This window comes from Abramis brama, assembly GCF_963993115.1.
Source record: "Abramis brama genome assembly, chromosome: 3".
Classification (NCBI taxonomy): domain Eukaryota; kingdom Metazoa; phylum Chordata; class Actinopteri; order Cypriniformes; family Leuciscidae; genus Abramis; species Abramis brama.
Window position 1 is genome coordinate 60,049,521 of NC_139965.1, and position 17,502 is coordinate 60,067,022.

General features: G+C 43.4%; 1 protein-coding gene across 2 annotated transcripts in view; it reads left to right on the plus strand.

Moving 5' to 3' along the window:
- Window positions 1-17,502, plus strand: part of sult5a1 (sulfotransferase family 5A, member 1) — a 37,210-nt gene that overhangs the window by 1,182 nt on the left and 18,526 nt on the right. The gene's annotated exons all lie outside the window — the stretch shown is intronic.

The window sequence follows — 17,502 nt, forward strand, 5'->3', positions numbered from 1 at the left end:
TAACCTGATCATTCTGAAAACACATCAAAACTTGGTGTTTCGTGTTCACCCTAATGGTGTGGCTTCCTTTACGGGCAGCGCCTTATGCTGATTGAATTAGGATTGGCTAGACCCTCAGTCTAGGGTGTTACCTTAACCTGTATACTCATTTACATGCTTTGTTTGAATTTGTCTCCACCCCCAAAAGTCCCTCCTCCTAAAATGCCTATAAGATACCATGTAAAGTTATGTTAGATTAGATTATGTTGGACGAATCCACAGCCGCGTAAAGTGGAGTTCTCAATAAAGAATAACTTCTGTTGAACGCGATCCCGACTGTCTCACTGGTCTCTGCTTCGATGAAAGAAAACTTTACAACAGATGGTGCCGTGACCCGGATGGAGAAAAAGGAAACTCAAAGAACTGAATCTTGAAACTTCAAGCTTTCCAGCTTCCTCCAGATTGAAAACTTCAAGCTCAAAGATCTCAACAAAGCTGACTGAGTCCCAGACTGAATCTTGAAACTTCAAGCTCAAAGATCTCAACAAAGCTGACTGAGTTCCAGACGAATGTTTTCTGTACAACCAACGATTCGGTGAGTTTCACTCTATTCAAAGAACCAATGCAGACCAGTACAATTGTTTTCCTCTGCGTCGTTCAGAGAAGAAGTTAACAAACAGCTGTATAGTTTGGTTAACTAAAGATAAGCCTCTAAAAAGTTTTCTTTTAGAGATGAAATTGATCCTCTGTTGTTGGCAGGGAAGATTAACAGTTACATGTTAATATTGTGTGTATACTCTTGCTAGAGAAGACCTATCTGTAAGCTAGAGAATTAGCTTTAGAATTAGATTTAGCCTCATGTGCTAATAAGATTGTACCCTCTGTTTGCAAGACAGTAGAGAGAAGTTTTTTTTAGTGTTTGTTTGTGGTAACAGAAATTCACAAAATGTTTAGGAAAAGTACTAGACAGATTACACCTTTTTGGACAGATAGTGAATTCAAGTCTTTGTTATCAGAGCACATGGACTCAATCGTGACTGAGGAAGTCAGATTGAATTTAACAAAGAAATTTGGCATTGATCCAGGCAAAGTTTGGTCAATTGAAGATTGTAAGAAGGTACTAGGAGAAAGTATTCACAAGAACAGTGTGAAAAGTTTTATCTGTTGTCACAGAGAATTTGGTTTAACCCTAGCTACAGAACAGTCTAAGCGCAACTCCGAGCTAGAGAAACAGATCAAAGAGCTCCGTGCTAGAATATCTTTGTTGACTAAGAAAGTAAACCGCAACAATGATGCAGAAAAAACTGATGTGGAAGAAGTTTGTCAGCCTGATAACAATTATCCTGACTTAAAAGCTTTCTTTGAAACAAATGTAGCCATCCAATCAGTAACTGATCAGCCTGTAGATTCAGTGCAGGTTTGTGGGGCTAGGAGAAGATCTCAGGGAACTAAAAGTGTTACTCCGAACTCTTCTGTTGTCCAAATACAAACGGTTGCCAAAACATCTTTAGGTCCTAAGGATATAGATAGACTCTCCCAGAGTTTACCCTCAGCACGCACAAATTTTTCTGAATTTAGAAGAGCATTGTTCAGTAAAATGCATCTTTACGACATGTCGTTGCCGGAAGTCACACAGCTGATGTCACAAATTCTAACTGAATCTGAATTCAACAATTTTGAGTCTGCTGTTACTTCCGAACTGCAACATGTCAGTAAAGGCGATTTGAGAGAAGGTGTTTTGAAAATCCTAAAGAATATCTTAGGACCCAAAATCGATTGGTCGAGAGTTACTAGCTGTGTACAAGAGAAAGAAGAAACTGTGAGTGAATATACTGAGAGGTTCTGTCAGACCGCTGCCGCTTACAGCGGAATTGCTGACACTTCAGAGAAGGTGCTAGGTGATAATGGTCCCCTAGTTCGCGCATGGTTTCAGGGTCTTCTGTCAGAACATAAAAAGGCCTTGCCTTACTTAGAACTAACATGGTCCAGTAGAACCCTGCAAAGCAACTTGGACAAGTTAGCTACTTGGGAAAGAGACTCTGATGTCAAGGCAAGAGTAAAAATTGCAGCAGCATCCTTTAAGGTCAATTCAGAGAAACAGAAACGCAAAAGTCCTAGAGAAGCCAGTTGTTCTTACTGTGGCAAGCACGGACATTTTGGAAAAGAATGTAGAAAAAACAAAAATAACTTAAGACAAGTTAACAAGGTTAAACAGCTTCTGCTTAGCCTGCTTAATATTCTGAAGCAGCCCCTCCCCTCCTCGTTAAACTCGTGGGGCAACTTGATACGGTGTTAACCATTTAGGCTGTGAGTGCTTAATTTCCCCAGTAACTCACAACAAAGATGAAAGACTTATTTTTGTTTAATAGAACAAAAGGAAAGTGACTGTCTCAGCACTTTGTTTGGGGGACATTCAGTATACTCACAGCCTTAAATGTTACTGCAGAACACTACAATCAGACACCATCCTCTGTTAATGATTTTTATTAGGACTGATGTTTCACTGGAGAATGGAAATGTGCCAATTTTCTCACACACTGTACAGTGAGTACACAACACAGGGACAGAATAGGACACGGACAGTGAGGAGCCCAGGAAGAACTGGAAGCAACAGGCTTTCGGGGGCCAACCCTGTGGTGAAGATTCCCTTATAGGCCCTTCCCAACCATAGTCCATCCTCACCTCACTGGTCCATAGGTGTCAAATAAATTAAGAAATAGGGAAAGAATGAAACGACAACAGTAGACTCTGAAAACGATAGAACCATAGTGTTTAAACTGCTACAACCGTAGTGTTTTGAAGAAATACTGCTCTCTGTTTTTCTGTTTTCTGTCTTACAGTGTGCAGATAAAACTTGATGGCTTTTCCGAGATCCATATGCAACGACCGTCTCATCTGCGTATGAAGCCCCAACCTCAAGAAGACAACCAGACCCACTGTTGAACGAACTATCACAAAAGAAAATTAAAAATACACAACGCAGAAAATTCACGGACCCTAATTGCATGTTATGTTTCTGTGTCAGCATGCAATTACAGATGAACAACACAGAGCAAGTTATATGTGCCTGTAACTTACACCAGTTACAAGAATGAACTTTATGTGTCTAAATTTGTATTTTTGTGAGAGTTTTTAAGAACTCTCAAAGAGGGGACTGAAGGATTCAAATTTAAGAATCTATTTCAAATATGCTTCCTTACATAACATCACGGTAAAGAATATTGTATTTAGTGTTTAAGGGTAAGATAATGATTCTGCTCAGCAAAGTTGCCAAAAGTCCCTCCTCCTAAAATGCCTATAAGATACCATGTAAAGTTATGTTAGATTAGATTATGTTAGACGAATCCACAGCCGCGTAAAGTGGAGTTCTCAATAAAGAATAACTTCTGTTGAACGCGATCCCGACTGTCTCACTGGTCTCTGCTTCGATGAAAGAAAACTTTACAACACTGCAAAAGCCAGTCTCTTACTCAAAATCTTTAGTTCATCTCTCAAAAGTAAATATCTGTGTCAATGAACATGTCAGTTGTAACGCCCTGAAGGCTGATTAAGGCGTGGCAGGAAGCCTCCAGGGTGGAGCAGGATGAGCAGACGACCAGGGTGGAGCAGGTTGAGCAGACCCGTCGGGCGGCCATGGCGGTGAAGACCCCTCGGGCGGCCATGGCGGTGAGGACCCTTCGGGCGGCCATGGCGGAGAGGACTTTTCTGGTGGCTGTGGGCCCTTGGGTGGCCACGGCGGAGAAGACCCTTCGGGCGACCATGGCAGAGAGGACTTTTCTGGTGGCCGTGGGCCCTTGGGTGGCCACAGGCCCTTGGGTGGCCACGGCGAGGACCTATGGCCACCCCCAAAAAAATTATTGGGGAGAGTGACGGCGTCAAGACAAACCTCTGGGACAGGCTCTGGAACAGGCTCTGGGACAGGCGGTGAAGGCTCTGGGCTGGACGGGACCAGCGGTGAAGGCTCTGGGCTGGACGGGACCAGCGGCGAAGAGGGCTTTGAGCTGGGCAGGACCAGCGGCGAAGAGGGCTTTGAGCTGGACGGAACCAGCGGCGAGGGGAGCTTCAAGCTTGGCGGGATAAAAGAAAACAATAGTTCTGCGGGCATGACGCTCAGTCACAGGGGCGGCGGGCATGACGCATACTGCCTTGGGCTCGGCTGGACTGGCGTTAAGTACAGGCTCGGCTATACTGGCGTGATGAGCTGGGTTGGGTGGCGTTCTGGACCGGGGCGCAATGCTCTCCAGACACCGGATTACCGTCTCTTTCCAGCATAGTCCAGTGGTGTCTGGGAGGTTGAGGGGACGATGGAAAGTGGCCCCGATCCGGAACAAGGTGCTGAGGGTTTCATCCTCCAGTGAACTGATGAGGGCGAGCTGAAAAAACTTTCTAGTGAAATTAAGGAGATCGTGGCTCTCCTGAGCCACGGAGATGAAACTGAAGCATTCATCCATTTGTGTGGTCGGTTATTCTGTAACGTCAACGGGTGGATGAAGAAGACGAAGGTAGGCGAAGATACAAAATACTCAATATTTATTTCCATAGGCAAAATCCAAACAAACTCGAAACAGTGTGCTAGTGCACAAACACAAACAATAACCGACCAAGACAGACTGAACAGAGAGAACTAAATACAGACACTAATGAACTATAACAAGGTGAGGACAGGTGACACGGATGATGAAGACGATGAACAGGTGGGTAATTGAGGGAGTGAGTTCAGGTGTGGAGACAAGGAGGATTCTGGGAAGTGTAGTGAAGATGAAGACAGAATGGTGCAGACGATGACTGTGACATCAGTGCCATCAGAATGAAAAGTCCTTGTGTCATTGTTCACAAGATAGTCAAAATGCTTAGTCATATTGTCAATAAAACACTGCTCTGTTAGTATTACCTGATGTAAACTATGGCAACAGTTTGGATGACAGTTACTGTATTGAAATGTACAAAGCTGCGCTTCTTCTGTATGCCATATATCCATTTCAAAAGTACAAATGTACACACTACTATACGTGAGTTATTGATTGAAAGAGACTGGATAGGATTCACAGTTACACTTTCACTAGTGGTCAAAAAAAAAAAAAAAAAAAAAAACAAACAAAAAAAAACACCTTACAATATTATTGTAATATAGAAAAGAAATAGAAATAGGGCCACAAAGGTGAAAATACAACATTAGAAAGGCAAACACAGGAACTTTGCTTTTGCGTGTATATATGCTTGCCAATCGAAGGTTCATGAGATGCAACTTTGAGCTGTTTCAGAGAACTGGTTTCTCACTGGTTGATCTACATTCTCTTCATCAGTGAAAGTCAAGATTCACCTGCACAGTTCATCAATTCATGGCACAAAGAGTCTAATAGAAATGTGTACATATGCTTGACAGTTTATGACAACTAGATCAACCATTTTGCATTTAATGACTTATACGATGAACTAATGTTTTGAGGGGTAAGACTATTGCACAGAGAACTATTTAATACATTTGAGCAACATGGCGTTAGCAACTGATAATGTAGGAAACCGCAGACAATTGTACATAATCAATTGCATGAATGTACCAAAGCAATGGCAACTTGTTCAAAAGAATGAGAAACTGCTTTTATGATGTGCACAAGTGACTAGATAATGTAGAGGTTGAACAGGTAGTTTTGAGAATTTCATTTCTGATCTGAGAAATGCACCAAAGCGACTGAGAAAAACTGTAATAAAGCCTGAACCTCGTCCTCGGTCCATCTGACATATTTTTTAAACTCCACTGTTAATTCCATTAGTAAACAACTGTTACTGCACGCACCAAAACAGATTTAACAAATGGTGGTTGAAATAAAATGCTACATGAACTCAACCAATCAGCATGTTCAGGGCCAAAGTCCCACTCCCGAAAGTTCCTGAACTTTGAAAAAGTACGACCTCGCCAGCAGGGACTTTCTGAGGGGGATTTTTAACCCGGAACTTCATTTAGACCCTGGTCCCTGTACCACACCAAAGTCCCTATAGTTCCTGGGAAAAGTTCCTGCGGTGGAAACGAACTGCAAACAAAGTGGATGTGTGAGTCCCACGGTTGAGCATAGAGAGGTTTAGATAAAGGGGTTTGAGTGATTAATACTCAGTATCTAACCTGACGAAAAGATATTTATTCAATGTTATCCACATTATATTTCATCTGCACCAGCTTTGTGAACATTTGTAAAGATACATTTGGTCATTAACTTTTATATGCATCATTATGCAAATTGCATAATTTTTGATGTGTTTGCAATTTGCATAATGATGCATTTAAAAGTATCTTTGCAAAAGTTCACAGTGCTGTTGCCGATGATATATAATGGACGCTCATCTGGAGCGTATAATAGACGCTCATATCTACCGCAAAACAAACACTTTTAAAATTACTTTTGAAAATTAAACAATGTGCTCAATGAATACAGTTTTGTGCATGAATGCTAGATGTAATTACTCTTGTTATTTGTGTTTAGGTTGTAATGTGGCTTTGCTATTTTTGTATAGTTTCACCATCATTTTTTTAAACAATATAATGTAACACCTAATGGACTCCTAAAGATGTAATATATAGGTTGAATCTGTAATATAGAACTAATATTTTTTGTGCTATAATACATTTATAATTTAATTTGTGTGTTGTGTGGGGGGGGGTTAAAATAAAGAAAATCAAGACAAAGCTATGCAGTTTCTGTGTGAGTTAGAGCTGCACGATTAATCGTTAAAAGATTGCAAATTCAATTTAAGGGTGATTCTTCAGTTAGGGGAACTTTTATGTCCCCAGGTTATACATTCATGTTAAAAATACTATATTATAAAATAAATAGTTTAGTTATTTCAAATAATATATATTGCACCACCAAAAAATGTTATACACTAAAATCAGTATGATTTCCATTTTTAAAAATGTTTATAAACTTATCTGCTCTGAAAATGTGATAAAATATTATCAGTTCATTAAAAAAAAAAAAAAAAAAAAACAATATATGTTTAAACAGTAACTTTAAAAGGCACTTGATGCATAATTCGGGTTCATATCTGTGCAATTTGTGAATATTTGTAACAATTTAGTATTGTCCACAACAATACTGTCATTACCGCGACAGTCTATGATTACAACAAGGATATTGTTGTGAGGATGAGAGAGATGAACCCAATCGCAGACAGAAGTCACAATAAACACAGATTTATTCAGAGAAAACAGGGAAAACAAAACCCACGATGGGGCAAAACAAGGCTGGTGGGCAAAAACAAAGACTAACTACACTAGACTAAGACTTGACAGATAACTAGACAAATAACTAACAACAGCAGCAACAAGATCAGGACTTTACAAGACAGAGTTCTTCACAGGGTACTCACGGGAAGGTTTACACACACTGAGAATCACACATTGATTAACAATGAACCGGCACAGGACAGCAAACACAAGGGGATTAAATAGGGAGAAACTAATGATGAGGGCAACAGGTGAAACTAATACGGTAATGATTACAAAACGAGGATAACAAGGGGGCGGGGTTACATGACGAGACAACGCAAGCACATGGCCAAACAAATGGCCATGTGCTGCACATGAAACATGGGCCTGTCATGATTCTGCCACAAGACAAGAGAAAATCAAGAACAAGATGGCAGAATCATGACAGAACCCCTCCCTTAAGGAGCGGCTTCCAGACGCTCCCTAAGGGAAACTAAACATGAGACATAACAGACTGTGACAAGGACACAAACCAACAAAACATGACGAATAACACTAATGGCAAACATGAAAAAACAATAACAGGGTTAGGGTGCAAAATCAAAAACAATAAACAAGGCAGAGGAGGTGGGGGAAACACAAAGTCCTTGGGGGGCAGTCCTGGGTGGATGGGAGGATTGGGGGGAAACACAAAGTCCTTAGGGGGCAGTCCAGGGTGGATGGGAGGACTGGGGGTCTTGGGCCTCCGTGACGAGGACTGAGGACGGGGAATCCGGGGGGACTTGACTGGAGACGCATGAGGGGATGACTTGGGGGAAACAGTAGGCAGCTTGACAGGGGAGACAGGAGGTGACACAACAGGAGACAAGACAGGGGATACTGCGGGTGACTGTGGAGCAGAAGCAAAAACAGAGCTCCCCGAAGACGGCTCAGTTTCAAAGCTCAGCATCTCAAAATCGGGGAGATCGTCGTCTGCAGCTGACTGGGGTACGGCGCTCTCGGCAGCTGACTGGGGTACGGCGCTCACAGACTCAGGACAAGACATGGCGGGGACTTCAAGGATTTGGACAAGACGTTTTAAGTATTGAGACAATGCATCGGCAACGACGAGGACAGGCATCTCTTGAGAAGCAGAAACCGACCGCAAGACAGCTTCAGCAGCTGAATCGGCCGCTGCTCTCTCTGCAGCACACACGACTGCGGGCTCGGGAACGGCGCTTGCAGTGGCGGGCTCGGGAACGGCGCTTGCAGTGGCGGGCTCGGGAACGGCGCTTGCAGTGGCGGGCTCGGGAACGGCGCTTGCAGTGGCGGGCTCGGGAACGGCGCTTGCAGTGGCGGGCTCGGGAACGGCGCTTGCAGTGGCGGGCTCGGGAACGGCGCTTGCAGTGGCGGGCTCGGGAACGGCGCTTGCAGTGGCGGGCTCGGGAACGGCGCTTGCAGTGGCGGGCTCTGGAACGGCGCTTGCAGTGGCGGGCTCTGGAACGGCGCTTGCAGTGGCGGGCTCTGGAACGGCGCTTGGGACAGCCAGAGACGAAGGACAGGAGGCTCCCTTCCTCCTCGTCTTTCTCCTGGGTCGCGGAGCGGAGACAGTAGCCAGACTGGTGACAGGAGAGGGAGGTGAAGCAGGAACCGTTACAGGAACTAGGGAGCCCAGCGCAGGCGAGGAGGACTCCGGGCAGGAAGACTCCGAAGCTGACTCCCACGACGGGTGCCTTCCACGCTTACCATGAAGATTTATGGACGTGGAAGGTGTCTCAGGAGTCGCGGCAGGACTGGGTTGGTCCCCAAGTGTAGCGACGGCTAGCAGACGACCCTCAGGGATCACAGGAAGTGAAGCGGGAGAAGAAGACCTTGTAGTACTCTGCAGCTCCCTCCGAGACAGACTCTCCACCATACTATGGAACGGACGGCTGACCAGTCCTCCTCGTTCCGAGAGAGGAGGAGGGACGTTGAGACCCGCGATGAGGTAGCTATTGACCAGGGCGTCCGGCAATAAAACCCTCCTCTCTTCAACGACCTGGGCGTACTTCCTCAGGGACAGCTTACCCTGAGGAGGGAAAGGAAGCTTGCCCTCCCGGGCATCGGCGATAACCGACTGCCACCATCGTTCAGGGTCTGATGACTGCAGAGTAGGGGAAACAGGCAAGTCAGCTGGGTAGCTTGTTCGGTGGTGCTCCGACTGACAAGGAAACGGGGAAGACATTCTGTCTGCTGGGTTCGGTTTTGGCCGGTTCATTCTGTTATGAGGATGAGAGAGATGAACCCAATCGCAGACAGAAGTCACAATAAACACAGATTTATTCAGAGAAAACAGGGAAAACAAAACCCACGATGGGGCAAAACAAGGCTGGTGGGCAAAAACAAAGACTAACTACACTAGACTAAGACTTGACAGATAACTAGACAAATAACTAACAACAGCAGCAACAAGATCAGGACTTTACAAGACAGAGTTCTTCACAGGGTACTCACGGGAAGGTTTACACACACTGAGAATCACACATTGATTAACAATGAACCGGCACAGGACAGCAAACACAAGGGGATTAAATAGGGAGAAACTAATGATGAGGGCAACAGGTGAAACTAATACGGTAATGATTACAAAACGAGGATAACAAGGGGGCGGGGTTACATGACGAGACAACGCAAGCACATGGCCAAACAAATGGCCATGTGCTGCACATGAAACATGGGCCTGTCATGATTCTGCCACAAGACAAGAGAAAATCAAGAACAAGATGGCAGAATCATGACAGATATTTTTGAGGGTAAGACTTGTTTATGCCGTAACCATGGAAATGAAGACTAGCAGGGTGTTATATATGTAGCTAATGTTGTGCTATATGAAGGTGCAAGCACATGGCCAAACAAATGGCCATGTGCTGCACATGAAACATGGGCCTGTCATGATTCTGCCACAAGACAAGAGAAAATCAAGAACAAGATGGCAGAATCATGACAGATATTTTTGAGGGTAAGACTTGTTTATGCCGTAACCATGGAAATGAAGACTAGCAGGGTGTTATATATGTAGCTAATGTTGTGCTATATGAAGGTGACCACTAGGTCGCAGTAGTGTTCTGTAATTGACGTTCTCAGTTGTAATAAAAACAGTTCAGAAGAAGTGAGTGAACGAGCAAAATGTGTATGAGTGTTTTCCTCTATGTGCAAATATTGAATTGTCAATATATATAAGACATTAGGATGAAACATAATACAAATTGGCGACGAGTTGTGTAGTCTTGAAGACTTTTCACGGCATCGGTGAATGAACAGCCGGTGTTGTCAAGTTTGGACATAAAGAACAACCACGCTGAAAATATCTAGCTAGTGAGCTAGTGAAGTGATGAGTCGGTCTCACATCATGGCTGGAATAATCGGGCATATGGATCCCTTTGAGGAGACCGGTGAGCAATGGGCAACGTATATTGAACGTTTCGAACATTACATCTTGGCTAATGAGATCAGTGACACAAAGAAAGTGCCGGTGCTGCTTAGTGTGCTAGGATCAAAAACATATGGACTACTAAGAAGTCTGGTTGCTCCTGACAAGCCTGGAGATATGGATTATGATGATATTGTGAGAGCGTTGCAGGCTCATTTTTCTCCAAAGCCGCTCGTGATCGCGGAGAGATTCAGATTTCACAAGAGAAATCAGGGGGAAGGGGAAACAGTTGCACAGTATGTTGCGGTACTAAAAAAACTTTCGGAACATTGTGAGTTTGGTGCTTACTTGGAAGACGCACTTAGGGACAGATTTGTTTGTGGACTTAAAAGTGAAACTGTGCAGAAGCGCCTGTTGACAGAGAAAGATCTCACATTTCAGAAAGCAGTCGATTACGCTGTATCTGCAGAGACGGCAGCGCGCGACGTGCAGCAGTTAAGTGGCTCGCTTAAAGTGAGCGCAGTGTTTTCTCAAAAATGCCGCCGTTGCGGGAAAATGAATCATACTGATGAGGACTGCTGGTACAAAGAGCGTGATTGTCACCAGTGTGGGAGGAAAGGCCACACAAAGCACATGTGTAAGAGCAAAGCCAAAAGCAGCCATGGCAGAGAATGGAAACAGAAAGTGGAAAAACCTGAACAGAAAGGTAATGCATTTAAGCGCAATGTAAAAGATAGAAAGAAGAGAATTTATCATGTTGAGGCAAGAGGAGATGAAAATGAAAGTGAGGAAAATAAATCTGACACTGACTGTGAGTTGGGACTGTTTTCCATGTCGCAAAAAGGGAAATATTCACGAATCTCAGTGCTGCCTGTAGTAAATGGAAAGAAAATGGAGATGGAATTGGATACAGGGGCTGCTGTGTCGTTGATTCCTTGGGAACAGTACAAAAGCACGCTGGGTCAACTGCCACTGCAACCTACTGATGTTATGCTCAAGACATACACTGGTGAGCCTTTGGCACCAGAAGGGGTCATTAAGGTGCAAGTAAGGTTAAATAAGCAATGTGCTGACTTGCCCTTGTATGTAGTTAAAGTGGATGCACCCGCACTGTTTGGTAGAGAGTGGCTGAGAGTGATTCAACTGAACTGGAAAGACTTAAAGACTGTGCATGCAATTGAGAAAAGGGAGAAAGACAACTTGGAGGCGGTGATAAAGAGACACTCAGCTGTTTTCTCTGAAAATTTAGGCACAATGAAGGGAATTAAGGCCACATTGACTATTAAACCTAACAGTGTACCCAAATTCTGTCCACCTCGTAATGTGCCATATGCTCTGAGACCTCGAGTTGAGGCTGAACTAAAACGACTGACTGAGCTTGGGGTGATCTCACCAGTGGAGCATAGTGACTGGGCCACACCCGTGGTGCCTGTCAGCAAAAAGGATGGCACAGTGAGACTTTGTGGAGATTTCAAGGTCACTCTCAACCCAGCTCTGTGCGTGGATAAGTATCCAATTCCACGTATTGAGGACCTTTTTGCTTCTCTAGCAGGAGGCCAACGCTTCAGTAAACTAGACTTATCAAACGCCTATCTACAGATGGAGGTAGAAGAGAAGTCTAGGGAGCTGCTGACTATCTCAACACAAAAAGGGCTGTTTCGTTTTAACCGGTTACCATTTGGAGTAGCCTCGTCACCTGCCTTATTTCAGAAGGCAATGGACCAAGTGCTTCTCGGACTGCCGTTCACGCACTGTTACCTGGATGACATCCTTATCAGTGGTCCTGACGAACAGACTCACCTAAAAACTCTGGATGCAGTTCTGGGCAGGCTAGAGGAACAAGGCCTGCATCTCAAGTCAGAGAAGTGTCTGTTTTTCCAGGAGTCTGTGGAATACTTGGGCCATATCATTGACGCAGCTGGACTCCACAAGTCACCAGAGAAGGTGCGTGCTATTGTGGACGCACCAGCACCAGGCGATGTCAGTCAGCTACGTTCGTTCCTTGGAATGCTAAACTATTACGGACGTTTCATTCCCGACTTAGCCACTGTCATGAAACCACTGAATGAACTGCTAAACAAAGGGAAGAAATGGCAGTGGACGTCAGCCTGTGAGTCAGCGTTCCAGACATCTAAAGCACTACTGGTATCGCAGGAAGTATTGACCCATTACAATCCTAAGCTGCCCCTCCGCCTCGCTTGTGATGCGTCGCCTTATGGGGTCGGAGCTGTGCTCTCGCACGTCATGCCTGATGGTGAGGAAAGACCAATAGCCTATGCATCTCGAACTCTCAGCAAGGCGGAACAAAACTACGCTCAGATCGAGAAGGAGGCACTAGCGATAGTTTTTGGAGTACGCAAGTTCCACCAGTACCTCTATGGTAATAAGTTCACCTTACTCACTGACCATCGTCCACTGACCTCCATCCTGAGCCCATTGAAAAGTACCCCGTCAATGGCTGCAGCCCGAATGCAGCGTTGGGCGCTCCTTTTGTCAGCGCATGATTACACCATTCAATACCGGAAAGGTGCATTACACGGAAATGCCGATGGACTTTCACGTTTACCACTCTCCTACACTCATAAAGAGAAGTTGGGCGCGGTAGAGGTATTCTACACATCTCAGTTGGACACATTACCAGTCAGTAGCACCGAGATCAGACGGGACACCTTGTCTGATCCCACTTTGTCACGTGTCTTAGAAATGGTCTCAACTGGTCGGTTTCCAGCTGCGAAGGGCGCAGGTGAGGAACTGTCACCCTACCTGCTGCGTAAGCTTGATCTCACAATACAGCAGGGATGCCTCATGTGGGGTGTGAGAGTGGTCGTGCCACCAAAACTGCGCCCCCGAGTCCTGGAAGAGCTTCACTCCGCACATCCAGGTGTAGTGAGGATGAAGAGCTTGGCCCGTAGTTATGTTTGGTGGCCCGGCATAGACTCTCAAGTTGAGCTCAAAGCTAAATCTTGCCACTCCTGTCAGAACGTACAAAAAGAGCCTGGGCTAGCACCTCTACACCCTTGGATGTGGCCCTCTAGTCCATGGGAAAGGATACATGTGGACTTCGCTGGTCCATTTGAAGGACATATGTACCTGGTCGTTGTGGATGCACATTCTAAGTGGCCGGAGGTGCATATTATGGACAGCACCACGGCCAGCATGACCATTCAAGTGCTCAGAGGCCTTTTTAGTCGCTATGGCATTCCACACATCCTTGTGAGCGACAATGGACCGAAATTCTGTGCTGAAGAATTCAGTGCATTTTTGAAGGCCAATGGAGTCAAACACATCCGCTCAGCGCCATACCACCCTGCCACCAATGGCTTGGCCGAACGGTTTGTGCAGACGTTCAAGCATGCCTTAAAAGCGTCCAAAGGCACGGCACGTGCGCGTCAGAGACTTGATGCGTTTCTTCTGACATACCGAAACACCCCCCATGCAACAACGAAAGAAACGCCAGCTATGTTGTTCCTCGGACGCAGACTGCGCTCTCGATTGGATTGTCTGAAACCCAGTGTTGCTGGAGCAGTACACCGGTCGCAGGATGCTCAACAACAACGACGCCAACGCCACTCTAGGGCCAGACAGTTTGATGTTGGGGAGCCAGTCCTGGTGCGTGATTATAGAAAAGGGGAGGAAAAGTGGGCACAAGGTGTTGTTATGGAAAAGACAGGACCGGTGTCATACAAGGTAAAGGTGGGATCACCAGGGGTTTGGAGACGCCATGTGGACCAGATGCTGACGCGGCCAGATTCCGAGCCTCAGCAGACTGAAGTGAACCGTCCTGTAAGCCCGCAGGTGGTACTACCTCATAGTGATAGTTGCACTACACTGCACCTTAATACACCTCCACATGAAAAGAATGATAATCAAATTCCTGAGATTTCCGAATCATCAAAAACACACCCGTCCATTGAACCACCCCCTATGGAATCTACACAGGCAACAGAGACTGTGAAACGTTATCCTGAGAGAATCAGAAAACCACCAGTACGTTTCCGTGATGAGTAAACAGTGATGGGTTCACTGAAGGTGGTAGTACAGTCTGAGTTACATACATATTGTTTGCAACATGCAAGTATACAGAAATAGATAACTCCTGAGTTTTATTTTAATGTAAAAAAAAATAAAAAAAAATGCATAATTTAAGTTTGCTTAAAGAAAATATATATTTTGTGTTAAAGGCACATTCTATCTTAGTGGGGAGGAAATGTTATATATGTAGCTAATGTTGTGCTATATGAAGGTGACCACTAGGTCGCAGTAGTGTTCTGTAATTGACGTTCTCAGTTGTAATAAAAACAGTTCAGAAGAAGTGAGTGAACGAGCAAAATGTGTATGAGTGTTTTCCTCTATGTGCAAATATTGAATTGTCAATATATATAAGACATTAGGATGAAACATAATACAGGGGAGCACATGTCAGCCATGAAAGAACAGTGATATTTGATGTCTGAAAAAGTAAGTAATTTAATCATGAATTCCTTCTCATCATGGAGTAGACTTATTCAGCGTCATTACCATAAATGCTGTTGCAGCAATATTTTGATAAATGTATATATATATTCACATGATTTATGTGTATTTAAAGTTCTTTTTGTACTAGCTGTTGAGTGATGTTAGCAAATCCATGACCTAGCATCTTTTTTTCTGAAAAAAAAAAAAAATGTCATTACCGCAACACGTCATTACCAACACACAACATGTTGTGATGGTAATGACAAGTGATGGTGGTAATGACATGTTCTGTGTCACTATCTATATCATATTATGTGTTTATAAATTAAGTTAAAGAAGCATAATAGTGTGATTTTTAGGGCTGGTCCGAATACCATTTTTTGAGCTTCGAAGCTTCGGTAGTAATGAACATCGAATATTCGAAGCTTCGGAGAGAGGGGGCTGAACATATTCTTCTCTCTAATAAAGGCAGGAATCTCTATGTGTCGTTATGTCCGTTTGCATTTTTATTATTTCGAGAACCGTTCATCCAATCGACTTCACAAAGGAGTGCAGTGCACATGCGAGACGCGACACGTTCAGAATTAATAAACTTTTAGTAAACTACAGAACAGCACGAGCGGAAGCGGCGCACCTCACGCGGGCTGGGCTTATATGCTCCGAGAACGGACACTGCACTAGTGATATAAAACACACACACACACACACACACACACACACAGGTCTGTTAAATTAAGCAATACTTTTAAGGTAGTCTAATATTTTTCTGACTAACAAATTACTGATAAATAAACATGTTCAAGTTGATGGTTGTGTCATATTTATATATATATATCCTCAAATCTGTCCATTTCTTTCAACAACACTCACCAGAAGTCATTATTTAAGCCTTTAAATTTGCTTTATGTATCAATGCACTTTTCATTTATGTCATTACCAAAACACTATGTCATTACCAGAACAGTATGTCATTACCGCCACATTGCTTAATTTACAGCAAACATACCTTTAAAACTGTTTTATGTTCAATCTTGAGGTGCTACATGTAAAACCTAATGAAATACTCATCCACTTATTCAAAGAAAAAACATCTCAAATTCATTTTCCAGAAATTAAACAAAAGTGTGCTTTGATGAACACAGAAAAACACATTTTGATGGTAAGAACAAGAAAAAATATGTAATTCGCTGAATGGAAACATTTTGTTTTTTATACGTATTGTTGAAGGTTAACAATGTTTGCGAGATAAATGAGTTTAAATGATCTCCTTGATACATTCTTTGCATTATGAGACTTTTTGATGTTGTGCTGGGAATGACGTTTTGCAGTGCCAGTTGGCAAATAGATATAAAATACTCAAATTATATTTAAGCTCAGTCGTGGCCATTATTATTTACAGCAAACATACCTTTACGAGAAACCCGTAATTTAGAGCGTAAATGGAAACAAACTAATTTAGAGGTCTTTAGAATCGCGTGGAAAGACAGTATGTCACGTTATAAAAAGGCCCTAAAAGCGGCCAGGGCTGAGCACCTCCGCAAACTAATAGAAAACAACCAAAACAATCCTAGGTTTTTATTTAACACCGTGGCTAGACTAACAAATAAACAGAAGTCACCCGAACAAAATATCCCGTTACAGTTTAGTAGTAATGATTTCATGAACTTCTTCACTGAGAAAATAGAAAACATCAGAACCACAATTGTAAACGTTCAATCCTCAATCGCACCTTATAATTCAGCCTCAATTTTCCCCCCGCAAGAACAATTACAGTGCTTTACAACTATAGAACAAAAAGAGTTAAATAAACTTATCACTTCATCTAAAACAACAACATGTTTATTAGATCCTATACCAACTAAACTACTGAAGGAAGTGTTACCTGTAGTGGAAGAGCCTCTCCTCAATATTATTAACTCATCTTTATCTTTAGGTCATGTTCCAAGAACATTTAAACTGGCAGTGATAAAACCTCTCATTAAGAAACCACAATTAGACCCGCATAATCTAGCAAATTATAGACCCATTTCAAATCTACCTTTTATGTCTAAAATACTAGAAAAAGTTGTGTCCACTCAACTGGGCTCTTTCTTGCAAGAAAATGATATCTATGAAAAGTTTCAGTCAGGATTCAGGCCGCATCATAGCACTGAAACTGCGCTCGTTAAAATTACAAATGATTTACTCTTAGCTTCTGACCAAGGCTGCATCTCAATACTAGTTTTACTTGATCTAAGTGCTGCGTTCGATACTATAGATCATACAATACTCTTAGATCGACTACAAAATTATACTGGTGTTCAAGGACAAGCATTAAGCTGGTTTAGATCATACTTATCTGACCGCTACCATTTTGTCTATTTAAATGGAGAAAAATCGATCATAACTCCAGTAAACTATGGAGTGCCGCAGGGATCTGTGTTGGGCCCTCTGTTATTCTCAATATATATGATGCCACTTGGAAATATTATAAGGAAAC